Here is an 8,190-nt window from a genome sequence, read left to right on the forward strand (position 1 = left end):
TTTTCCTTACAAGGACCCCACCCTCTCAGCTCGTTGCAGGACGCATCTATTTTATCCTCTCCCCACACCCTGAACTCTGTTGTTCCTATTCAAGTTGCCCATTCCTGATACTCTCAGCAAAATGAACCTTCCTGGATGCCTCCACTAATGGCACAGCTCGACTACAGAGCTGGGAACCAGGAGCACATGAACTTTCTCTTGGCTCCATTCAGCTGCATCTCCTCGCCTACCCATGCCTCAGTTGCTCAGCTGTGAAATGGGCCTGTCACCCTCTGCCTACCCGTGCGAGTGCTGGTTGAGATGAACACTGAGCATGATGAGCACAATGCATACCTGCTTTGAGTACCCTCCCAACACCATATCTCATTTGGAGCCATCAGTGCAGGGGCTGTGCAAGCAAGGGGGATGGGTTAGACTGAAAACTCATGCAAATAACTATGTGGCTGATCTCTGGCAGATGCAGCCACTCAGTTTGCAAACACTCATGGCAGCTGCTGGCACACACTGAGCACACAACAGCAGATCTTTTTGTTTCTCCCCCAGATGCAGGCCCCAACCACTCCCGTCCGTCTGGCAAAAGCAAAACGCCCTTCTCTCTAACGCACGGAGTTGCCACCCACGCAGCTCAGCGCTTGAGAAGCTGAGAGGTCACCGCTCTCTCCGCAACCAGTAAAAATGCTCCAACTATATCAAGAAGCCGCTTTGGATATGAAGGAGGGTCCACAACTAGTCCATACAACTAGGTTAGCATCCCTTTAAAGAGTCAGTGAGCCCTATAGTGGTCCCTGGGCAAGGCAGGTTAAGCTACCTCCTTACAGATCCACAGGTGCCAGTTCAAACCCTAATCTGGACTCATCAGCCCAGCTGTAGCTGGGCCTTCAGCCCAGGGGCACAAAGACGGGCAGATGTGATGCTAACCATATCACCGATCTTTGCCTAACACTGGTGACAATAGCTAGCGTGTCTTAACCACAACAGCCCAAAGGACTGCTAAGCCCGGGAAGACTTTTGACCCGTTGACAGCGGTACTCACCATGCTCGGTTTCCAAACCCGACCAGCGCAGCAGCGCACGTGATCACCTCGGCGAGGGGTCGGGAACGTTTCTGAAAGGTGCTACTCACTGGAAAACGCCAATTCTTTGAACCCAAACGCTCTTGGCAGGACAGGGTCGTCTTCTTCAAATTCCTGTTCTGGAAAAAAAATACAAGCGAATTTTTCGATGGTCAGGACGTCGAGGCTTTCAAAACGAGAAGGTAATACATTTTTGGTTTGTTTCTCATTTTCAGTTTGAGCAAAAACAGGTTGTAAACAATCGCTAGAAACGGGCTGCAAGCAAAATAAGACATTTCGATTGCCCTAACAAGGAAGGTTTTACATTTTGGCTTGCAAGGATTTTCCAGAATCACTTGTTGTTCCAAAAAAATAAAATCAGGCTGGGAAAATAATGCCGATGCCTCAAAATTCAGCGGGACTGGGAAAGACCAAACCGGTTCCCCGTTCGCCCCTCTGAGCAAGGGCTCGTACATTCAGTTAACATGGCTATTTGTTTTACACCCGGCCCGTGTATTTCTCTAGACTTCATTTGTTGCCTAAAGAGCAGAAGACGGCAACGCAGGGCCGAGGGCCAAAGAAATTACTGGTATTACACTTGCTGGCGGTGTGGGTTGGGGTGGTGTTATTTTTTCATTAAGCCTGCTGATGGAAATGTCTCTATTCTCAGGATAAGCAAACTTTACTATGAAGTTATAAAAGCACATACTGGCACCAAGAGCACACGACAGGCACTGATAAAGACCACAAAACTAATTAAAAAAGCAAAGAAGTACAGATAAATGAAACTACTTATTAACCAGTGTCCCAGAACCTCTGGAGAGTAGGTTTTAGGGGGGGAAAGCTTTCAACGTGCTGCAAAATGATCACTTTTCCAGGAGGTTGGTATTTTTGGACTGCCCGATGGAATTGAACAGCACATCGCAGTCCTGCTAGAGAACATTACAGAAGAGTTTCTAAAAATCCTGTAAGAAAAAGAGATTTTCAGAACAAGGCCAGGAGTTTCAAAGGAACTTTAAATGCTTGGCCATTAAAGAGCCAGTGCCTTAGGTTCCCCACGGGAAAAAATAAACTCAGTTTGGGCACCAAAAAGGGAGGTAAAAAAGCAGCAGCCCACTTTTCCAAAATGAGCTAAGCCAGCCAGTTTTGAAAATCAGGAGAGTGTTTTAGATAGGAACTCAGACTTAAAAAAAATGGGGGCTTCAAGTAGCCATTTGGGGTCATCAGAGCCCGCAGCAATTTGGACCGAACCCAAGCAAATCTCTGGAGAGCCCTCACTTGGTTTCTTGCCTGCAAGACTCTTCCCTAAGGGCGGTACAAAATCTTTGCAAAAAATACGCATCTGTTAAACAGCGACCTACGAGATCCGAGGCTCTCAGCCAGGGACAAGGAAGGCATCGTTACTTATACGCAGTTCAAGTCAGCTATTAGTTGAAGAGAGCGTGTAATAGTTCACCTATCGGAGACAAGGCTCCTTTTAGTCTGGCTGTTTACACTGTCGAAGCAAAGAATTGCCATGACAACTGGCTTTGCCACAAAGCCCCACTCGGCTTGAATTACTGCAAGGAGAAATGTTTAAACACTAAATCCCTTTTCTACAAGGGGAGAGGCAATGCACCAATATAACCTTAGATAAGGGGGGGAGGAAAGAGAGAGAAACCCATGCTCCGTCTTTGCTGGCAGTGGAAGAAACTATGTGCTTAGGCTCACCTGCTTGCAAAAAATAAGTAAAAATGCAGTGGGTTTTCCAATGGGGTTGAACATCCTTCCAGACAAGAGCACCTGCCGCATACTAACGATTTGGTGAACTTTCTCTTCCTAGCAAAATGGCCGGTGCAGGCAAAGTTTGGTCCAGCTCATCCACTGAAGTCAACACGAGTTTCTCCATCTATTGGGGCTGGACTCAGTCTCGCGAGGTCCCTTCCAGCCCCTAATGTCTATGCCTACGAACATCGATCACAAGGGCTGGCGGAGCAGGTCACACAGCAACGGGGACTGCTCAGATCACCTCTCTCAGCTTGCGAGAGCATTTCAGTGGCAGTAAAAGCCCTGTGTGCATTTAGGCCAACCTCGCCTCTGCCCCCCTGAACGTAGGAGCCAGACCCTTCATCCCCCCAAGCTTCGAAGTGGCGCTTCGGAGGATCTCCGCTTGGCAGGAAAAGCCACGAAGTCCGCTTTCAAAAGGAGTAACCTCGTTTGCATTCATTCAGTTTGCGCTAGGAGTCCTGACCGGCGCTGTTTGCTTAAAAAGGGCCTTTGAACTTTATCAATAAAGGCACCCGAGTTAGCGCAGGAAAGGAAGGATGATCTAATTGCTGATGGCATTTCCTCCTGGTGCTTTGTCATTGTTCTTTTTCAATTATACAGAGACTGCACTAACGGCCTGAACTTCCCAGGGGAACGTCTCACCAGCACGACCACCACACCGCGCCACACCCCTGCCAGTGGTTTCGGCGCATGCGTTTTTGTGATGGCAGGTGGCTCCGTAATGGGATCCAGACCCTTTCCTCGGTACATCACGCGGTTAGATCGTCAGCAGACGCTCCGCAAACATGATAAAGACACCTCGGATGGAAGAGGGTCTTCAAAATCAGGTTTAGCAGTAGCTATTTTCAATCCTGTTTTCCCTCTGGAAGGATTTTATGGCGCCGGACCATTCTTGTCCCTATTCACAGCCCATTGCCCACGGGGACCGCTGAAGTGATATAACCCTGGCTAATTACAAACTCTAGCGCAGGGTAATTGCTACGTGCCGGAGCAGCATAGGCACGAACCTTTGATCCTGCGGCGGGATGTACAGAAGTAAGGCCCAGACAGGAAGAAAGGGCTGACCTCGGCTGCCTTCACTCAGACGTTACCTGAACGTCAGCTCCGCGGAGGTGTCACACACTTTCCATCTAAGCACACATCTCTCCTTGCAGTCAAGACGTAGCCTAAAAGGCTTGCACAGTCCCCAGTGCAGATGCAATCAACCTGGTGCAAAAGCACCCCATGTGAGCAGGGCTTATTCTCCTTCCCCAGGTGATCAGCTACGTGGATAAAGCAGCTTTCCGCCAGCAGAACCATATCCAGGCCAGGGAAGAGGAGTAAACTACATTAACTATCCCACCATAATTAAAGCAGGGCCCAATATTTTCAGAAGGGTGTGAATGACTCGCTGTCACTTTGGGAGGAGTGCGGTGCTGCAGAGTCCCTCCAACACTGCCAATAAGACAGACGCGACATCCCCCATGACGACCTGACCCCGTGCTCTGCCAGTCAGACTGCAATCGAACCCAGGCCGAGATTTGAGCGGATGCATTAGTCCGAGCTGAGCTCAGAAGCTGGCATGAAGCTAACCGTCAATCTGAGATTTAAAAAAAACAAGAAAACCTCAGACCCACAATGCTGCTGCTAATGAGGTGACACCTGTAATTTATTTGGGATTTAAGACCTGAGTCTGCAGATCTCTAAACTAGGGAAGAGCCAGTGAGAGCATCCGGCTGAACGGGCTTTGCAAATACTCAAGGGCAGCCATTATGGAAACGATGAGAAAAAACGCTGGCTTGTACTGATTACATTTTCATGCTCTCTTTTAGGAGGGCAAATATAATTTGCTGATTCTTTGAGCAGCTCAATCCCCCCCCACACACACACGCACCAAATCCCTTTGCTGAATCTTTACATCTCTCTTTGTCTCGCCTATCTTTCGATAATTTCAAGCCACGAGGCGCTTTAACCAGATTTGAATATTTTACAGTGAAGGTTCAGCTTGGGGATGTGCGCGTGGCAAGAGGCAGCATCGCGCAAAGATCCCCAAGCAAGCCCTGCCCGTGCCAGCTCACCCAGCCACAGCCTGTCCTGCTTTGGGACAAAGAAATTCAGATTAAAGGACTGTCAAATTCAGGGCATCTCAACTGCAAAGGACCCAAAGTCAAGCTCCTCAACCCAGATGCAGATCCTGACTATACAGCCGGTGGGAGAGGAGGGTTGTCAGCATCGCTGACAATGAGGCCGCTTATTTAGGTGTATAACTTTTATCCTCTCCCAGCCTGACAGTCAAGGCAGCTTTGATTAAGATATCAGTAGTCCCTAAACAAGGGGCACCCCAAAACCCTCCAGCTAAATTCCTGTGAATGACTGAAAAAGCAAGGCGGATGTCTTGGAAATGCAACTCTCCATCCGGTTTTGATTTGAAGCAAAAACGGTGGGAGAACTGGGGGGGTTTTTTTTAAAGCCACTGGCTGCCAAGGCAGCAGGCTCAGAAATGGGAAGAAGTAGGGGGGGAAAAAAAACCACAGGCCGTCTGAGCACTGAGGAGCAGCACACTGGCCACCGCACACTTTTACTTCCCTGTGCTTTCCAGGTGGTTTCCACTTGGCATTGCTGAAAAACAAAACCAACCCATTTAAGGGTTGTCTCGAGCCAGGGCTGGTCTACACTGGAAAGTTAATGCAGTTTAAAGGCATGCTTCTTTGACTTCACATGTGGACAACCTTGTTCCAGAAGAAGGCGGCTTTTGTTCCCACTGAGATTAATTCATGCTGAAAGAAGAAACATACCCATCTGGGACAACTAAATCAGGAAGAAAACAACTCCACAGGTAGACGAGTCCTTGGATTTCAGACTGCGTTGTTGAGACATGTTAGCTAACAGGTCCTACCAGGCGAGAAAGGCCCTGGCTGTACTAGACCTATTGCTGCTTTTAACACACAATAAACTGGTCGCACGAAACACTGAAGTAAATCATTCGTTGAACCCAACCAACTAGCTTGCGCATGTCGAAATCATCAAAGCTTTGTCCGCTCCTACGCCGGCCTTCTTCGGCCGTGTTAGCTGGAATACAATAATGATGTGCAATGGTTTTGTGCACATCAGGCCAAATTTGAGGTGTAAGTTGAATACAGATGAATTAAAACTGGTGCAAAACTCTGTGGGGAGACGACCAAAAAGAGAAGTAACTATTTCACAACCACCGTGGTTTATTAAGAGGAACTTGCATGCACATGGAAGTACACCTGCCTCAAAGTGGGGGGAGGATTAGAGAGTTGGCACAGTTTAGGCTAGGAGAATATTTTTGCACGTAGACCAGGAGCAAGTTTATCAATCCGACTTTGAACCGTAGTGCCGAGGTGCCCAAGGTCCACATTCCTGCCAAGGTATGTTGGACCCTACAGAGGTTTTTATAAGTAAATGGGGCACATTGATTTCACTGGGAGTTAAGCCCTTGATCTTTTTGGTGCTTTTACAACCCCTGGAAGGCATTTTCATGGCTCCAGGTACTTGTGAAAAGGTGGGCCTAACCACCCCGTGCAAATTTTACTCCAGGCCGTGTTGGAGGGCTTAATCAGGTGAGTTTCAGCCGTTAGGAACAGAGTTTCACTACAATAAAATAACAAAAATCAATCCAGAATTTGCATACGTCTGCCAACTCTTTCTACCCACACACCTTAAATTCCCAGAGAAGTTTCTTGCTTCCTTGAGATCATCCGTAATGCTGGCACGCATCTCCGTGTCCTGCGTGTCTGCTAAAGCACCACAGACTAAACACCAGGCTCCTTCTGCTCGCAAATTGGAGGCATCGACGCCTACGGCAAAGGCCGCCTAAGGAGACAGAAACCGTCTGAAAGTCTTGTGCTGCCTCTGGGCTTTTTTTGTGCGGGGGGGAAGAGACAGAGGATAGCAAGCAGCCCACCAACGATCGGGACTGCACACCGAAGCGAGCAGGCGACGGCTGAGAGCAAGCCAGCGCCTCCTGCCTGGGGCTGGGAGTCAGCCATGCGGTGCCCTCACTTGATCCTGCTCACCCGGGGCGGCCGGAGCTGCAGATCGTCAGCTGGAGACGACAGCCGGACGGGTTTGAGGGAACTGCTGCGCTTGGAGGTGTTTTGGTCTGTGGATCACAAGAGCTACGTGAGGATATCTAGCTGGGTCCTTCGGGCCATAACAGCTCAAGATAACGCTGTCAAGGTGTCCCAGGCCTGCACCCAAGTGCATTTTTTAAGACAACCTGGCCCCAGACTTGTGAAAGTCAATGGAAAGACTCCCATTAACGCCAATAAGGATGGATCAAGCCATTCCACTGCTGCCCCCCCCCAAAAAGACTAGATCATACTCCTCCAATATTGATTGCTGGGAAATTTCTCACCGGTTGAGCACAGATAGAGGCTTCAGTTATTTAATCACCTTCCTTTAGCCCGTCCTCAGATCAGACTCCCAGGCACTATCATGATCATCCCCTTCTCTGAGTCCCGTCTAATCTGTAGGACTCTCGGCATCAAAAAGCCACCAACAGACTCCAACCTGGCGCTGCTCACGGACCATTAGGATTCATTTTTTTTTTATTTATTTTTTTTAAAAAGCAGCCAGCTCTCACGCAGTGGTGAAGTATGAAGCTTTGACCAGCACAAGCCATTTAGCAAAAGGCCAGGGCACCTGCATCCGCTGCTACAGAGGAAGGCATTGCAATCTCCTCTCCTGGGCTTACAGATCCATGCATGCAGCTGCCCAGGCATCCTTCAAACACCGTCTTCATCTTATCCGCACAAGACTCAACAGAACAATCCTCCGACACCCTGGCCAACGTACTGCTCGTATACACGCGGGAGGGGATTCGAGCAGCATCCTCCTCCCAGCTAAGCCCTAAACAACAGATTTGATTCTTAATGCAGCATAAGATGCACGTCACCCCCTCCCCAGCCATTTTCAGGCTTAAGTCCTGCAGTACAGCGAGCTCAGGGATCCCAGCACCGCACGGCATGTGCACAGTGTAGACACACGTAATACATCCAGCCCCCGAGACTTGGCTGATGCATCTCTCCACCCCCAAAGCTATAAAGCAGTCATTTAACCCCATTCTTGGGTTGATTTCTCAGCCACCCACCATGGCCAATTAACAGAACGCATGTAAACCATAACCCCCCTGCGGGATCCAGCCGTCCCCTTCTTTAGAGCCGGTGGAAACATTTTCGAGCCTTTCTGACAAAAGCAATTAGAACATTTTCACAAAAATATTTCAGCCGAGTCTTTTTTGCCGCCTCCGTCCATGGGAAAAGAGAGTGAAAAAGATAATGAAAAGCAAAGAAGGTTAAATTACCTTTGGAAAACCAAATATATACCAATAACTTTTTTTTTTGGGGGGGGGGGGGGAAAAGGGAAAA

The 8,190-nt window shown here is 48.8% G+C and overlaps 1 protein-coding gene across 3 annotated transcripts in view; it reads right to left on the bottom strand.

Moving 5' to 3' along the window:
* CUEDC1 (CUE domain containing 1) overlaps positions 1-8,190 on the bottom strand; it is a 96,155-nt gene that overhangs the window by 81,459 nt on the left and 6,506 nt on the right. For all 3 annotated transcript variants that reach the window (XM_019511078.1, XM_019511080.1, XM_019511079.1), the window contains exon 2: positions 1,034-1,191. The gene's annotated coding sequence lies outside the window, so the exon portion shown is untranslated. The remainder of the gene's footprint in view (positions 1-1,033; positions 1,192-8,190) is intronic.

The sequence above is a fragment of the Gavialis gangeticus genome, unplaced genomic scaffold (genome assembly GCF_001723915.1).
Source record: "Gavialis gangeticus isolate Ggan-Ray unplaced genomic scaffold, GavGan_comp1, whole genome shotgun sequence".
In the NCBI taxonomy this organism is placed as follows: domain Eukaryota; kingdom Metazoa; phylum Chordata; order Crocodylia; family Gavialidae; genus Gavialis; species Gavialis gangeticus.